Below are 19406 nucleotides of genomic sequence, written 5' to 3'. Positions count from 1 at the left end.
AAGTCCTTTACTACACCTGTGTCTTACAGGAGTTCGTCAATCAGTTTTAGCATTCCAGATTTTAAATTGAGGTTTTTTTTTTTTTTTTTTTTTTTTTTTGTTTTGTTTTGTTTTGTGTGTGTGTGTCTTGTTTTTTTTTTTTTGGTTGTTTTGTTTTTTTATCCCAAATTGAGGTCTCTGATCTACTTGGATGCAGGGTTTGTGCATGTTGATGGATGTGTACTTGATTTCACTCTTCAGAATTAGAAAGAGGACATTCTATTTTCTAGTACCATTTGTTAAAGATGATTTCTTTCCTCTAATCCCTCTCTCTCTCTCTCTCTCTCTCTCTCTCTATATATATATATATATATATATATATATCCTCTGTAAAATATAAAATATAAAGTACTTAATAACATAGTTATAAGTACTCATGATTTGGCAATCAATTTTGTGTCTTTTTTGTGTGCAATTACTGTATTTTTTTTATTATAATAGCTCTATAATATATCTAGAAGTCTGGAATAGCAATCCCCCCCTTTTCCCCCTAAACATTTCTTTGACTATCCTAGGTCTTTTTGGTTCTATATTAGTTCATACTTAAAGTTTTAATCCTGGGCTGGAGAGATGGCTTTGTGGTTAAGAGACTAATTGTTCTTCTGGAGGTCCTGAGTACAATTCCCAATGACCAAATGGTGGCTTTCAACCATCTATAATGAGATCTGATGCTCTCTTATGGCCTGCAGGTCTACATGCAGACAGAACACTGTATACTAAATATTATTTTCTTTTAAAAAAAGAGATGTTAAAATGATGTGAGATGTCATTCTGTATATGTTTCTTATATTGGTTAATAAATAAAGCACTGTTGGCCAATAGGAAAGGAAGATAGGAAGGACTAGGAGACAAGGAGGAAATAGGAAGTAGAAAGGGGAGCCAAAATGGAGAGTCTGGAGAGAGCAGTACGCAGCAGCTGGCTCCGGGTAAGAAGACCACATGGAAATACATAGATTAACACAAATGGGTTAAGACTTAAGACAGAGCTAGCCGTTGAGAAACTAGTAACTGGCCAACAGCATTGTATCAAATACAGAGTCTCTGTGTGTTATTTGGGGCTGGTGCGGCAGCGGGACAAGACTGGAGGTGGGCAGAAAAACCCATACACCTTACATTTAAAAAATTGTAATTCTTTCTAGAAATGATATCACACATACAACGGGATATATTCTTATCAGATATATAACTATCTTTTGAGCTTGTTGAAAAAGAAAGTACTACACAAATAGCAGTTATCAAAATAAAATTTTTAGTAAAATTAATTCCAGATTTTTCATAGCAAAAAAATTGATAATTCAACCATCACATATACTTAACACAAGCTGAGGAAAATGTTGAAGAGGGATTGCCTTTCCTATATCGGGAGAAGCAGACATTATTTCTGGTGCTCTGTGTGTATGAATGTGTGTTGTGACTTAATACTAATGCTTTTTCTGTGATTTAATACTAATTATTTTTCCATTCTGCAGTTGGAATTAAAATAAGGATGGTCATACCACAATAAATTGAGAATATGAATTAGATGATACCTATCAAGTTTTTGTGGCTCCTTAGAAATGACAGAATAGATAAAGAATACATAAAGATAAGAATCTAATCCATTTCCCATTTACTTATCCTATAAAATTTTAAGTATTACATGTTTATATCTTGTGTTCATACTATCTATAGGTGTTTGGATTATACTCAATTTTAAATCTAATATAAAACATTTAATATTAAAATGACAAATGTTTAATGGTGAATAAGAATGTGAATATTATATAAAATTATTCACACTTATAATGTTTTATATAATTAAAAAATAAGGGCATTCAATAAAAATAAATATAACTTCCAAGTAATAAATATTTACTATAACCTATTACTATTATATCTGCACAGGCTCTCTTATAAATGCTTCCTACTCATGTATTTAATTGTGGGGGGTTAGTGCTATTTTTAAGTCAAAATGATTGTTTTGCTTTATTTGAAGCTTTTTTAATGAATAATTGCTACTTTGTAGTTTCTGTTAAAATTGCTGAGTCCACTGTTTATATAATTGCAAAATTCAGGACTGGAACATTTGATGCATTTGCAAAGGACCCTAGGTTACTTCCTAGCACCTATGTTAGGCAGCACAACCCTGACCATAATTCCACTTCCATGGGGATCTGAATCCCTCTTCTGATCTCACAAGCTTCTGCAATAACTTGCAAATATCCACACATAGGTTAATAAATACACAGAGAGATAATCAAAAATAAAATGACTCTTTAAATGAACAATGTCAGTCAGAGGTCCTTATTGAAACCAACAGAAATTTATTCTGATCAGCTCAAGAAGAAATATGATTTACTAAAAGATTTTAAGCAGATCACAGAATCATTGGGTGAGTCTTTGTACTGGCTTGGAGGCTATACACTTCACATGCTATGCCAAGCAGATCACCATGGAGTTTTGGTGCTGGTGGTTGGATGTTGCCACAAATAGTGGAGGCACCTGTAGTAACCTTGATTTTTATGGCTCTTAAAACTTAAATCTGATTATCTGATAATTAGCATCATCTTCATCATGAAATATTCAATTTCATGTTTATCTTCTATATCAAAATGTGCTCTGATTGCATCTGATTTCAGCAGAGCTTTAGTGAATTGGTGACCTTTTATTGTCCTTTGTTAATGTGACCCTGTATTGTTAGCACAAGTCAATGCAATTGATGCACACTTTATCGCATTTGCACTGTTTAATATCAGAGTCATCAAGGGCCCTGACATGAATGTTAACCTTTTAGAATAAGACCAATATTACATGTCTGAACATGAAGCTGATACTACTGTATTCTTGTTTGATATCCAGAATGTATTTTGAAAAGGCACTTAATTTATCTACTTATCTGATTTCCTTGGACTTAATAATGGTTTAGGATCTCCCCACATGATTTCTTGGTTTCTAAATGTCCATCACAGATTTCACTACCATCTTTTTATTCACATGTGTTGCATTTAATATGTCTGGGGTGCCCTGACCCATCAGCTCCAAAATATAGAAATGCTTGGAGCCAAAAAATGAACTACTAAGGGTTATGCCCTGAATATAGACTCCTGAAATGGAGACCAAGTTATATGTGGAAGTTTAGCTCATGAAATGCATCTAGTGCTACAAAAAACTTTGAGTGTAATATGTTTATTTAATATATTTATCATATTTATGTTTTGGCTTGTAGATAGCATACTGAATAACCAAGTTCTATATCAGACATTTATCTAAGAAAATCACAGTAATTACTTTCAGTTTCAATAAAGGAGTGATGTTTTCACCATGACTGGTGTTGCCCTCACTGAACTCTTTTGTGAGAGAGTAAGTTTTCTCTATTGTACAGCCGAGCTCTGCTGTCTCTCAAAAGGTGAAAGTAATAGCTGGTGAATTTTCCTCTATTCTGCTTTTCATATTTCTAGGTACAGTTTTTCCCTATATACTACATATCTGCATTTGATTGCTTTTTTCTTTTTTTACTTGTTTACTTCCTCTTTCTTTCAGAGAATGTATCACACAGGGTGTATTGTGTTAGCCTGTGAACTTCTCTGTTGAGCTCAATTAAATGCAAAGTAGTTTACTGACTAGTTATATTTAAACTCACACGTGCTTACCAATAAAAGACTGCTGGATTGTCATCAACCACGTTCCCCTAAACTGGAAGTCTACCACAAATATTTTCATATTGAGTAATTTATAATATTTATGGATCAACATCTGAGGATGGGAGGAAGATTTTGGAGATTGCCATTTGAAAGGTTTATTGATAACATTGCAAAAAGAATATGGAAAACCTGGACTCAAGACCTATAATAAAGCAAAGGATTCCCTCAATAATAAAATTAGAATTTAGGAATCTGTACTTTGATTTTTTTTTAAGTCATTTATACATATATATTAATTTATTTTTTTATTTTTATTTTACATATTGATCCCAGGTCTCTCTTCCTCCCTCCCTCCTTCTTTCTCTCCCTGTCACCCACTCATGTCCCCTGACCACCCTCTCATGCAAGATGTCATTCTGTAAATATTTCTCATACTAGTTAATGAACAAAGCACTGTTGGCCAATAGGAAATCAAGATAGGCGGGACTAGGAGACAAGGAGAAAAGAGGAAGTAGGAAGGAGAGTCAAGATGGAGAGTCTGGAGAAAGCAGAATGCCGGCCGGCTACCTGGTAAGAGAAGACCACATGGAAATACTAGATTAACAGAAATGGGTTAATAATTAAGACAGAGCTAGCCGATAAGAAACTAGTAATGGGCCAACAGAAGTATATCAAACACAGAGTCTCTGTGTATTATTTGAGGCTGGCGCAGTGGCAGGACAAGACTAGCGGCAGGAGGAAGAACCTTACTCCTTACAACCCTCCCCTCCCATCCCCATCCCACTCCAATGTAGGGTGATGCCTTCCAGGAGGGGTCATGCAAATCTGTCAAGTCATTTGAAGTAGGGACTAGGACTTGTCTCCTGTCTCTTGTAAAGAGAGTATCCCTCCATGGGGGATGTGCCCCCCCCAAAAGTCCTTTTGTGCATCAGGAATACATCCTGGTTCCACTATCTGAGGTTGTTTAGACTGCTCAGGCCTTCTAGCTGAGACCCATGTTCAGAGGGTCTGAGTCAGTCCCATGCCCAACTATCAGTCTGGGAGCTCATTAGTTCCTCCTTGTTCAGGTCAGCTGTCTCTGAGTTTCTACAGCCTGGTTTTGTCCTCCATCTCTGCATCTGGAATCCAGTTTGGCTCAGTGTTTAGTTGTGGGTGTTTGCTTTTGGTTCCATCAGCTACTAGATGATGTCTCCATGATGGTGGATAAGTTAGTCATAGATCTCATTATCAGGGAAGGGCTTTTATCGTATCCTTTCCACTGTTGCTCAAATTGTTAATTTGTGTAAGTCTTGTAAGTCTCTGGACATTTCTCTAGGTTCAGTTTTCTCTTCAAACCTATAATGGCTCCTTCTTTTATGGTGTCTCTCTCTTTCTCTCCCTCCCCCCTCTCTCTTTCCTTTCTCTAGTTTATTCCTCCCCTGACCTCAATCTTTCTTGTCCCTTGTGCTTTCCTCTCCTCCACTTCTCTTTATCCTAGTTCCCTCTCCACTCAGTGACCCCCCAACTCCCCATGTGCTCTGGAGATCTTGTCCCTTTCCATTTCTGTGATGGACATTATATGAATCTCTTAGAATACTCTTTGTATCCTAGTTTCTCTGGTGATGTGAATTATAGGCTGTTGATCACTTGCTCTATGTCTAAAATCCATATATGAGGGAGTACATACCATGTTCCTCTTTTTGTGACGGGGTTATGTCATTCAGGATAGTTTCTTCAAGTTCCCTCCATTTACCTGCACACTTAAAGATTCCATTGTGTTTTTCTGCAGAGTAGTATTCCATATTGTAAATGTGCCACATCTTCTTTATCCTTTCTTCAGTTGAGGGGCATCTAGGTTGCTTCCAGTTTCTTGCTATTAAATACAGTGCTGCTATGAAAATAGCTGAGCTGAGCTCATGCCTTTGCTGCATGGATGTGGATCATTTGGGTATAAGCTTAAGAGGGGGATTGCCAGATCCTGTGGTAGACAGATTCCCATTTTCCTGAGGAACCACCATACTGATATCCAAAATGGCTGTAAGAGTTTGCACTCCCACCAGCCATGGAGGAGTGTTCCCCTTTCTCCACATCCTCTCCAGCATAAGTTGTCTTTGGTGTTTCTAATTTTAGCCATTCTGGCAGGAGAAAGATGGTATCTCAAAGTTGTTTTGATTTGCATTTCCCTGATAGCTAAGGATGCTGAGCACTTTCTTAAGTGTCTTACAGCCTTTTTAATTTCCTCTATTGAAAGTTCTCTGCACAGTTCTGTACCCCATTTTTAGTAGGGTTATTTGGTGTTTTGTTGACTAGTTTCTTGAGATTTTTGTATATTTTGGAGATCAGATGTAAGACTGATGAAAATTTTTTCCTAGTCTGTGGGCTGCCATTTTGTCTTGAACTGTGTCCTTTGCCTTACAGAAGCTTCTACGTTTGAGGTGGTCCCATTTTTTAATAGTCGATCTCAGTGTCTGTGCTACTCGAGTTACGTTAAAGAAGCAGTCTTTTTGTATCAATTTGTTCAAGGTTAATCCCAATTTCTCTTCCAAGATGTTCAGTGTGGCTGAAGTTACATTGAGGTCTTTGACTTGAATTTTGTGCATGGCAATAGACATAGGTCTATCTGCAGTCTTCTACACACCATCATCTAGTTGTGTCAACACCATTTGTTGAAGATGCTTTCCTCCTCCCATTGCATACTTTTAGCTGTTTTGTCAAAAGGCAGGTGTTCGTAGGTATGTGGGTTAATATCAGGATTTTTGATTTGATTCCATTGGTCTACTTGTCTACTTTTGTGCCAATACCAGGCTGTTTTCAAGAGGATAACTCTAGTTGAGCTTGAACCCGGGGATGGTGATGCCTTCTGAAATTCCTTTATTGTATTTGGTTGTTTTGCTATTCTGGGTCTTTTGTTTTTCCATATAAAGTTGATTATTATCTTTTTGGTCATTGAAGATTTGTGCTAAGATTTTAATGGGGATTGCATTGAGTCTGTAGATTGGTTTTAGCAAGGTTGCCTTTTTTGACTATGTCGATCCTACCTATCTAAGTACATGGGAAATCTTTCTGTTTTCTGGTATCTTCTTTAATTTCTTTCTTTAAAGACACAAAATTCTTATTATATAGGTATTTCACTTGTTTGGTAAGCATTACCCCAAGATACTTTATGTTGTTTGTGGCTATTGTAAAGGGTGATGTTTCTCTGATTTCTTTCTCGGCCCCTTTGTCATCTGAATAAAGTAGGGCTACTGATTTTTTGTTTGTTTGTTTGTTTAGTTTAGTTTATCTTGTATCCTGCTAGTTTGCTGAATGTGTTTATAAGCTGTAGGAGTTCCCTGATAGAATTTTTTTGGTCGCTTATGTAACCTATCATATCACCTGCAAATAGAGAAAGTTTGAATTCTTCCTTTCCAATTTGAATCCCCTTGATCTACTTTTGTTGTCTTCTTGCTTTAGCTAGAACTTCAAGTACAATATGTAAGAGCTATGGAGAGAGAGGGCAGCCTTGTCTTTTTCCTGATTTTAGAGGAATTGCCTTAAGCTTCTGTCCATTAAGTTTGATGTTGGCTGTTGTTTTACTGTATATTGCTTGTATTATGTTTAGGTATGTTCCTGTTATCCCTGGTCTCTCCAAGACCCTTATCAAGAAAGAGTGTTGAATTTTGTGGAAGGCATTTTCAGTATCTAGGGAGATGATCATGTGGTTTTTCTATTTCAGTTTGTTTATATGGTGGATCACATTGATAGATTTTTGTATGTTAAATAATAAAACATCACTGCAACCCAGGGATGAAGCCTACATTGTCATGGTGGATGATTTCTCTGATGTATTCTTGGATTTGCTTTCCAGTATTTTATTGAGTATTTTTGCATCAATGTTCATGAGAGATATTGGTCTGTAGTTTTCTTTCTTAATTGTGTCTTTGTGTGGCTTGGGAACCAAGTTGATTGTGACCTCATAAAAATGGTTTGGAAATGAACCTTCAGTTTCTATTGTGTAGAATTTGAGGAGTATTGGTATTAGTTCTTCCTTGAATTTCTGATAGAATTCTGCACTGAAGCCATCTGACCCTGGGCTTTTTTTTTTTTTTTTTTTTTTTTTTTTGGTTGGAAGGCTTTTGAGACTGCTTCTATTTTATTAGAGGTAATAGGTTAATTTCAGTTGTTTGTCTGTTCTTCCTTTAATTTTGGTAAGTGATAGTTATCTAGAAATTTGTCCATATCCTTTGAATTTTCAAATTTTGTGAAGTATAGGTTTTCTAAGTATGACCTGAAATTTGTTTGGATTTCTTCAGTGCCTTTTGTTATGTTCCCTTTTTGTTTCTGATTTTGTTAATTTTCATGTTCTGTCTCTTCTTTTTGGTTCTTTTGGATAAAGGCTTGTCTTTCTTGTTGGTTATCTGGAAAAACCAAATCGTTGATGCATTGATTTTTTTTTTTTTTTTTTTTTTTGTGTAGTTTTCCTGGTTTATACTTTATTGATTTCAGCCCTTAAATTGATTATTTCCTGGTGTATGCTCCTCTGGGGTGAGTTTGTTCCTTTTTGTTATAAGGCATTCAGTTGTGCTATTAATTCTCTAATGTGATTATCATCGTTTTTCTTCATATGGGCACTTAGTGCAATGAACTTCCCTCGAAGCACTGCTTTCAAGGTGTCCCATAAGTTCATGTATGTTGTGTCCTCATTTCCGTTGAATTTTAGGAAATCCTTAATCTCTTTATTTTCTTTGACCCAGGTCTGGTGCAATTGCACATATTCAGTTTCCATGAGTTTACAGGGTTTCTGCTATTTGTGTTGTTTTTTAAAAACATGGTGGTCTGATAAGATACAGGGTATTATTCCATTTTTTTTTTTTTTTTGTATCTGTTGAGTTTTGTTATGTTACCTAGTATGTGGTCTATTTTAGAGACGATTTCATGTGGAGCAAAGAAGAAGGTATAATCTTTGTGTTGGGATGGAATGTTTTATAGATGACTGTTAAACCGAATTGAGACATAAATTTTCTTTTGTTTGTTTTGTTAATTTTCTGACTGATGTTCCTGTCTAGTGGTGAGTGTGGGGTGGGGCGTTGATGTCTTCCATTATAAGTTGTGAAGTTTTATGTGAGCTTTATGTTTTAGTAGAATTTCTTTTACGAGTGTGGGTGCCTTTGTATTTGGGGCATAGATGTTCAGAACTGAGACTTTGTACTGATAGATTTCTCCTGCGATGAATATGAAATGACTGTCTTCATCTCTTTTGATTGATTTTGGTTTGAAGTCTAACTTGTTCGATATTAGGATAGCTGCATCTGCTTGCTTCTAGGTTCCATTTGATTGGAATATCTTTTCCCCTCCCTTTACCCTGAGGTAATATCTGTCTTTGAAGCTTGGATGTGTTTCCTGTATGCAGCAGAAGGATGGATTCTGTCTTCATATCCTTTCTGTTAGCCTGTATCTTTTTATAGGCAAGTTAAGACCATTAATGTTGCGGGAAATAAGGACCATTGTTTGTTAATGCTTGTTTGTTTTAGATTTATTGTTGGCAGTGGTATTGTGAATATATTTGCCCTGCTTTACCCTTGGGTTCTGAAGAAGTGGGGTATCTATTGCCTAACTTTGTGAGCATAGTTAAATTCCTTTGGTTGTAGTTTTCCTTCCACAACTTTCTCTAAGGCTGGATTTGTAGATATATATTGTGAAAATCTGGCTTTGTCATTAAATATCTTGTTTTCTCTGTCTATATTGTGTGAGAGTTTTTCTGGGTATACTAGCCTTGTCTGGCATCTGTAGACTCTTTGTACTTGTAGAACATCTATCCATGACCTTCTGGCCTTGAGAGTTTCCATGGAGAATTTAGGTAAAATTTTGATAGGTCTACATTTATATGTTACCTGGACTTTTTCCTTTTGCTGCTATTAATATTCTTTCTTTGTTCTGTATGTTAGGTGTTTTCATTAATATGTGTAGAGGGGTCTTTTTTTTTTTGGTCCAGTCTATTTGGTGTTTGGTATGTTTCTTGTACTTTCATAGGCATGTCCTTCTTCAGATTGGAACGTTTTCTTCAGTGATTTTGTTGAATATATTTTCTCCACCTTTGAACTTGGCTTCTTTGCCTTCCTCTATGTCTATGTTTTTTAGGTTTGGCCTTTCCACAGTGTCCCACATTACTAAATGTTTTCTGTTAAGGATTTGTTGGATTTATGATTTTATAATTGGTCAATTAATCCATTTCCTCTTTTATCTTCAGCACCTGAGATTCTTTCTCCCATCTCTTGTATTCTGTTGGTTATGCTTGTGTCTGTAGTTCCCGATCGTTTGTCCAGTTTTTCTATTTCCAGCATTCCTTCCTTTTGTGTTTTCTTTATTGTCTCTATTTCAGTTTTCAAGTCTTGAACTGTTTCCTTCACCTGTTTAATTGTTTTTTCTTGGCATTCCATACTTTAAGAGATTTGTTTATTTCTTCCAAATTTGTTTGTTTTTTTTTTTTTTCTACTATTTCTCAAAGGATTTTCTCACATCGTCCTTGAGGGCCTCTATCATTTTTATTACGATATTTTTATAAGTTACTCTCTTCTGCTTTGTCTGCTTTTGGGTGTTCAGGTTTAGTTGGTGTAGAGTCCCTATATTCTGGTGGTATCATGCTTGTCTTTCTCTTGTTAGGGGTTTTCTTGTATTCCCCTCTTCTCATTGTTTCTTCCAGTAGGTACAGTTGGGGTTTCTTCTTCTCTCTATGTTCCTTCCCCAGTGGGCTTTGGTTGGTCAGAATTTCGATGTCTGTAGCTTGGGTGGTTCAAACTCTCTAGAATGTCTTTCCTCAGGCAGGGGCCCTGCGATGGGGGTCAAAGATCAGGGTCCAGCAGAGGCCTGATGATGGGTGTCAAAGATCCTGCAGGCAGGGACTCAGGATATTCAAGATGGGATAGGATGATCTTTGGGAGGTGCCTGGAACGCCAGCAGAGGACTGTCGAAGGTTGGGGTCAGAGATTAGGCAGGTGGGGATTCAGGGTGGTCCCTTGTGGATAGGTAGGTCTAGTGTGCTCAGATCACCTCCAGTAAGTTCCCTGAAGGTGTCAGGACTCTTGGATCCACCCTCTGTCCTAGTGCTCAACCACAGGGTGGGGTGAGGGCAGGCTCTTCATGGGGAAGGTTGTTTATCAGAGCACCAGAAGATCTCATGCTGGGAATAGGAAACATGGAGAAGTGAGATTTGGTGCCAATCCAGAGATTTCCCAGGGAAGGGCATGGGGAGAATTCAAACAGAACTTGTCCCAGACTCACCTCTAGCAGAGGTGCGGAGATCTCAAATCATAACTTTTTCTATATATTTTATCACAATTTTCTTGTTAAAACATAATCTTCATTTAGATAGTGACAAACAATAACTTATGGAAAAACAAAACAAAACAAAACAAAAACAAAGGCTCTATACTTCCCCATCTCTTACAAACACACACACACACACACACACACACACACACACACACACACACACACTGTTAGATCATGGGTCCTAATTTTAGAATCATAACATTGATTCAATACCATTAATGTTTTGGTTTAAAGGCTTGAGAATGCCCTTCCTTGTTATGAGAAGTTTCCTGCCAGCATGGTCTCACAGCCGTGTCAGCCCCAAATAACACAGAGACTTTATTAGTTATAAAGCTGTTGAAAAATGGCTAGAGCTTTCTATTGGCTAGCTCTGTCTTAAATATTAATCCATTCCTATCAATCTAAGTGTTTCCACTACATCTGCCAGAATCCTCCTTTTCTCCTATTCTCACCTATCTTGCCTTTCTATTTGTCAACAGTACTTTATTCATTACCCAATAAGAGAAACATATTTACAGAAAGATATCTCCCATCACTTCCTATTGCCAACCAAGTAATTGTTCTAAGAAGAGTAATTTAGTTGTTTGTATCTATTAATCTCTTCCAAAACTGCATAGGATTTTGTAATCACTATGTTTATATTTCCTGGGAGTTGTATCAAACAATTTTATAAATAGATTCAAAATAAGCCTCCTATTAATACTACCTGACATTTGGGGTTCTGTTCTAAAGAGTTCTTTTCTGAACTTCGGATAAAAAGACATTTTTGTTCTAGGATAGCTGATGGGAGATGTCATTCTCTAAATATGTTTCTCATACTGGTTCATGAATAAAGCACTGTTGGCCAATAGGAAAGCAAGATAAGCAGGACTAGGACACAAGGAGGATTCGAGGAAGTAGTAGGGAGGAGTCAGCATGTAGAGACTGGGGAGAGCACAATGGCAGCCCCTCTCCGGTAAGGTGAGAGCACGTGGAAATACTTAGATAAATAGAAATGGGTTAATAATTAAGACAGAGCTAGCTGGTAAGAAACAAGTAACAGGCCACAGCATTAATATCAAATACAGTGTCTGTGTGTGTTATTTGGGGCTGGCGCCACGGTGGGTCCAGGCAGGCTGGGCAAAACCTACTCGGAACAGATAACCAGTTTGTCCAGATTTTGTCAGCTCTTCTTATGTAACTTCTGAAGGTCTACTGTTCCGGTTTCAGAGAGGGAAGTGGAACAGACATAGCAAAACTTTTGCCACCACCTCATGAGTTGAACTGATATGGTACAGGGACAAACAAGTGCTCATCTTTGTTCTTCCATCTGTCAATTTACTATCTTCTAAAACTCTTCCTGAATACAGAGCTGACGCTAGGAAAGTTATTAGAAATAATATAGACAAATGCAAATTCCTTTTGTTTTTTGATTTGACAGTTTCTGAGGGACCTGAAAGAAATACAGTCTGAATAAAAATGATGCTGTAAGAGTTTTTTTTTTTTTTTTTGTTGTTGTTGTTTTGTTTTGTTTTCCTAGAGGTATTTGGAAATCCTAGAAAATCTGTAGGGCTATTTGGGAAAAGGGGATGTATAAAATTACTCCTAAATCTAGAATATTTGAAAAGCAATCCCCAGAAGTATGTTTATAAAATTCCATACAATTATATAGTAAAATGATGTCTAAATGAAATTATACCATGACTTAGATTGAAAATATTTTGAAGTGTGTGTGTGTGTGTGTGTGTACATGTAGCCTCATACCGAAAACTTTAGATAAAATTAGCTAAGTTCTTGTTGAGAAAAAATGGTGTGCATGAATTACAAAACTATATTAAACTATTTCAGTTGTCCTGACAAAATACCACAGAATTCGTGGCTTAACAGGCATGAAGTTAGTCATCAAAATTCTGGAAGTTAAGCATCTTGTATCATGTTCTCACAGAATTCACTCTCTGATCAGGGCTCAGACTTTTGCATTCTAGCTTCCAGATGGATGCCTTCTTGCTATGTTGTTACCTTTCTCCCAAGGGTTCTAAAGAACATTGAATGAGTGACTTCTGTGCAGCTTATTAAGGAAGCCAGTCTGATCAGAGCCATGCCAAAGGGAAGATCTTGAACTTTCATTACTTCCTTACAATCTGTATCTCCAAATATTATCACAATGACATTAGATGTCCTACAAGAAATTTGAAGGCAAGAACTTGGAGCATTGGCACAAGCCATTGAGAATAATAAATTCCACAGGTACTCACCTCATTCACTACAGTGTTATAAGACAAAATATAGCCCGTGAACATTATCCAATGTCCTCCTCAACAATCATATTTAAATTTTTATAGTCAGCACTGTGTAAAAAAATGAGTATTTATATTCATGAGAAGATATAAATATGTTATTGAATGTTTATTTCAGTCACAACCATTTATAGACTTAGTTCATTGTAGAAGACATTTGCATGGCTAAGTTTGAGATCATAAAACTTCTGGATGAAACTGTATACCTTCTGCAAGTAAAAGAGAATTAACAAGTACTATCTGGTAGAACTTTCAAGAGATCTTAACAAAAATGAGTATCTTGAGAACCAGAATTTTACTCTGTTCCTCTGTAGGACCCAAACCGATATAATGATATCCCAATAATTAGACAAGTTTCTAGGATTTAAATTTCTCCAGAAACACATGAGACAAAATTAAATCTCATTATAATTTGCATTTTACTCATTATTTTTTAATGAATGAGAGGAACAATACAGGGATAATTCTTTGTACAGGAGATTTTTTTTCTCAATTCAAGTCATCAATTTCATATATTTAAGATTGGCAACATTTTATACACATAGGCACACACACAGACTGCAGTGATTACTATAGCTAAATAAGGTACATATCCCTTATCTTTCCTGTGCTATTTTTTCAAGTTATTTATATAAAACACTATGTGGTTAACTATATTCCTCATATCATGCATCGATACTTGAATTTATTCATAGAACTTAAGGACAACATCCTATCTTTTGAATCTTCTCATTCATTTTATTTTCCAAAACAGAGTTACACTGTGCAGCCATGGCTTTCCTGGGACTAACTCTGTAGACCACTCTGGCCTTGAACACAGAAAATGGCCTGTGCAGGAAAAAGGTGTCTTATAAACATGCCTGGCATCTTCTCTCTATATTTTGTTTTTGCTTGTATTTATTCTCCTTTATACTCTATGTTTCTATGTAGTTTTATATTTTACATATTAGTGAGATAATGCAAACTTCTGTTGTTCCAGTGTCTGGCTTATTAACTTAATAAAATGTATTCTAGGTTCACGGATGTTGTAAATATGAAAATACCAGCTTGATGTTATTCTATCATGTGTATGTAAAGATATATTATAATAACATTATCAGTATATCTGTTCCTTGATGCAGAACTTACTTGTCCCTTCTTATAGCAAAAACATCCTATAGCAAAATTTATTCTCATTTATCCATACACATATTTATTATGGAATATTCTTTGAACTAAAGAAGGATTTGCCTATGAGCATAAATTGATGCACAGATAATGTCAGAGAAGACAATTGTTCTAAGAGATCATGAATATGTATTCAGTATTAGAAACAAAACAAAAATTCAAGTTCAGAAAACAATAGATTTATAATTTTGTAAATAATGATTGTTGTCAGAGTTAATTTTAGGAAGAATTGATTTGCTTTTTTTTTCCTTTAGGGTATGCATGGGTAAATAAAGATAGATCATACAATTTCTTTCCTCTCTTCTTTAAATATTTTGCCTCAAAAAACACGTTGAATTTTAACTTTTCAGAGTGCTAAGTGATAATATATTTTTATAACTTTATTGATTCTTTGTAGTCATATCATGCATTCTGATCACACTCATCTCCCCATCCCCTTACATCTGCTCTCTGTTCTTGCAGTCTCCTCCCACAACAAAACCAAGAAACAAAACAAAACTGAAACATCACAAACAAAAACAAAGAGAGAGAAGAATCTTGTCATGGAAGCTACAGCTTGGCTCTTGTGTCACACAGTCCATCCTTCTTTATTTGCAAGTGTTCATTGATCTGGATGAGGCCTCTGTCTTCTAGCCAAGCATGATAACAGGCCTGTGTTTCCATAAGGATTTCATTTTTTCATTAAAAATTAGTCAGGTATGTCATTGTCTGTTATATAAAAATGCTTTTGTACTATTAGTAAGGTTCATAATCTATTGGAAGACTGTATTATCTAAAAAGCATTAGTTGTGTCTTAAATACTACAGTATACAGATACACTAGATATATTTTTATTTATAGAATTTTATCAACAAAATATAAACAAACATAAGCATGGAAAACTAATGCAAAAAATGTTTAGCTCTATAGTTTAATAACTTAGAAATTCCTGGCAATGTAATTCATATTTTAGAATGAGCATCTGAAATAGGAATGCCTGTTGTGTCATATTTTTATTATGCTCATGTCCACTTTGGCTGAGGGGTTTGGTAGAAAATTGCTCCCATAAGGACAACTACACAATAATCTCTAGAATGATTAAATATACTATATTACATGGCAAAGGGAAATTAAGGTAGCACATGGAATTTCAATTGCAACTCATCTGACCATAAAACAGTGAGATTTCCAGGTGTAATGTCAGGGATTTCAAAAATGGAGGAGGTGAGTGATTTGTGTTAAAAAGTTTCTTGCTTATTAGCTTTGAAGACATGGTAAGGACCGTGAGCCAAGAGTGGCGTCTGAATGGAGAAAATAAGCAATTATGTTCAGTGAGTCTACAAATCCAGCACAGCTGCAATATCAAAATCAGTTTTAAGACACTGTTCTCTATCTTAGTATTATTCAACTTAGAGTAAGACAACATACTTTTTCAAAGTCAGCAAGAGAATGAACCACTTCAGCCTGCCATACCAATGTCTAATACTACATGACTCAATCTAGGGGTGATTCTTCTCTCTTTTCATGTGATCTGCCCTCATTTAAAAGAAATATACACTAAGGGGAGTACACATTGGTGAAGAATCTACTATATTTCAGACCCTATTCCACATCCATGAACACCTGAACACACATATGTGTATTTGTTTTAATTTTTAAGACGAAAGTATTATTTCAATCATCACTGACTTATTAAATTATTTTTATTTTCATTATTTTAGTCATTTCTTTGATTTAAGTAGCAAAGATAATTTCTGTGCTCTAGTTTTCATAGGTTTGGTTGCACAGTCATCTTACCCCACATCACAGAATTATTGACACTAACATCTCAGCTGATTTATTTTTAATATTTATGTATAATTGAAGACATTTTCCTGTATCTAAAATTTATACCAAGTTTCATACTTTAGAGAAAGAAGAATTGTGAGAGCACTTTATGCTCACATGAAGTCCTGATTAATTACATGCCCACACTCTTCCAAAAAGGACTGAGCATTTCTACAAATGAGAAAAATTAGAACTAAGGTTGTCAATCAAGTTATTCTGATTGCCATGATGAAATGCCCTTAAATATATAAAAGAACAGTAAAAATAGTAAAGACTTCTCACAGGAAAATTGATTGAAAAAAGTGTTGTGGATGATAAAAATAAATGAATTTTTGATTATGCCTACATAAAAATTTCAATAAATTTGTGAGGGTATAATGAATTTAAGAGGTGTAGAATATAATATTTGTCTCCATGTGTGTTTAAAGTCATCAAGAAAAGTCAGGAAGCACAAAAGATAAATCCATATATACACTGGTTGCTTTTCCCAGTGACTCGGATACAGGCCCCATGAGCACATATGAAGAATAATTCTATATTGGTTTGTTGAACTGAAACATCTTCAAAATGTGATATTATCACGATGTTTAATGTTCTGTGTTGGAAAATTAAAGAAATAACTATAATTTTCACATGCAATTCACTCTTTTTCTCTCAGTGCAAATTATTTTTTAGAGGGTGGGGAGAATTTAACTGAAAGTAATTTATATATTTAACTACAAAAATGTATTGCATTATGATATTAACCTCTAAGAAATCAAAGAATCTTCAAATCCTATTTTGATTAAGAATGAAAGCACATCTCACTGACCAAGTAAACAAATCAAATGAGAAAAAGAGATGTGTAAGATTCTATCAATCTCATCATTTCAAACATCATGTTGCATATGAAACTGTTCCACTGTCTTTTTAATTTTTTTCTTTTTTCTTATCAGTGAAGTTGCCTTGTAGATGAAGCATGTCTTGTGGGACACAATCACAAAGCATATTTATTCTTGTCTCTTCCTGTCTCTTTCCATTTATTCTGTTGACTAATTTTCATTCCTCCTTCTTTTCAAGAATGGAATTTAGGGCAAGTCCCCAGGCTTGCCTGACTAACTTTGGATGAGGAAATCTCCAGTCAGTAATGAATATTTTCACTGTGTTGTAATATTCAACATTTTTCACTTTATTTAAAGCTATGAGTTTTCTCCATTTTCCAGGCAGTTGACTACTGTAGACTACCTGGTATCAGTAAGAGACAGGACCCCTTTCTGCCTTTTTCTCCAATTGTATGTAGCTCCCCTTTCATCTTTTCAATCAATGTTTTTGATCTCTAAATAGAATGGTCAGGTGGGGGGGTGAGAAGAAAATGAAAAGAATTAGACATCAGACTCATGAGATACAGAGTTGACATGCCACTAAGCAAGACTCATGGCTCACAGAGACTGATACCACAATCTTGGAGCCTGCATGGACCTAAGCTAGATCCTATGCAAACTTTTTTTGGTTGTTAGCTTGGTGTATTTCTGGTGTTTCTAATGGTGGGAATTGGGGTGTTTCTGATTCTTTCAACTGCTCTTAGAACCTCTTTCCTCCTAAGGAGTTTCCTCCATGCTTGATGAGAAGATTTGTGCCTGGTCTTAGTGTATCTTGTGCCATGTTCAGTTGATGTTCCTCAGAGGACTCCTCTTTTCTGTGGAAGGACAGGAGGTGGGAAGGAGAAGTGGAAGTGGAGGGAGGGGAAGCTGTAGTGCGGGTGTATTGTATAAGAGAAGATAACAAAATAATAATTAAGCTAAGTGATGGCCCTGGTTAATATTAGTGGCTCAAAAAATAAAATAGACATGAATATAACAGATTTGTGGGGAGGTGGGAGTTGAATAAGGCCAAAGCAACAATAATAAGTGTTATTTAAACTAGCTTTTTTTTCCTGGGTATATCCTCATGGGTTATTTGGAAATTGTTCTGCACTGTCCCTCTTCCTCACTGACTTCTCATCCTGTAGTTTTCTTGATTAGGTAAGGGCCTCACTTCTTGCTTTTCTTTCTTCCCTGTTCTGTCCCCACATAAACCTGTCCTCACTGTTGATGTGCCTTTGCCCTCTGTATTCATAGAGTCAGTGTAATAACACCACACCAACTTTTATTCAAAATCTACATCTTCTCACTTGGAAATATTTCCACCACCTCTGTCCAGATGATCTTGGGACAGGATGATAACAAAGATGAAGAATCAAGATGGAGAGTCTGGAGAGAGCAGGATGCCAGCCAGCTCTCCGATAAGATGAAAACACGTGGAGATAAGTAGATTAACAGAAATAGGTTAATGCTTAAGACAGAGCTAGCCGATAAGAAACTAGTACCTGGCCAACAGCATTATATCAAATACAGAGTCTCAGTGTGTTAATTGGGGCTGGCATAGTGTCGGGACAAGACCAGCTGCAGGAGGAAAAACCTTAATCCTTACATATGGCGCCCACGTGGCTAATAAGAACTTCCACTTAAAAATTAACAAAAGCTCAAAAAAGGGTTTTAGAAGCAAAAGAACAGAGACAAGAAAGGTTTCTTGGTAGCAGCATTTTTCTCGGGTGGACTCTGTTTTGTGAGAGACAACAAGATATTTGCACGGCTCCTTTAAGGAAAATTTCCTGACTCAGCATAAGCGGCATAAAACCCCAAGGCTTTTAAGAAGCATACCTAACAATGTATGATAGCCAGCCATGGCAGTGACCACATCTCCAAGCTGGCAGCATGCTGCTGGATGGCAGCACAGACCAAGGCAGTGAGCACAGCTCTCAGTGCTGGCGGTAAAATAGCCGCCACCATCTTTGATAAAATGCCGCAGAAACAACTATGAATTTCATTTTAGCACTATTGTTGTTTAAGATATAAAGACTCGTGGCCAGAAAAAGATAAAGATTTACAGTAAAGACAGATTCACATTAAGGAAAACCACTAAAGGCTTACAGTGTGTTCTAAAATATACATAAGCTTGGAAGAGAAAAAGAAAAAGATAATATGGTTTAAAAAATAATAAAAGATAGAGAACAGCTGGGTGTGGTGGCACATACCTTTAACCCCAGTACTCGGGGCAAGCAGATCTCTGTGATTTCAAAGTAAACCTGGTATAAAGTGTTAATTCTAGGACAGATAAAAGTTACACAGAGAAAACCTGTCTCAAAAAATGAAAAAAAGAGAAATAAAAGAAACAAGAGTAATATAAAAGCCAC

Source organism: Phodopus roborovskii, unplaced genomic scaffold (genome assembly GCF_943737965.1).
Source record: "Phodopus roborovskii unplaced genomic scaffold, PHOROB, whole genome shotgun sequence".
Lineage (NCBI taxonomy): Eukaryota > Metazoa > Chordata > Mammalia > Rodentia > Cricetidae > Phodopus > Phodopus roborovskii.
The sequence above is the reverse complement of the archived record's forward strand: the minus strand, read 5'-3'. Positions refer to the sequence as shown.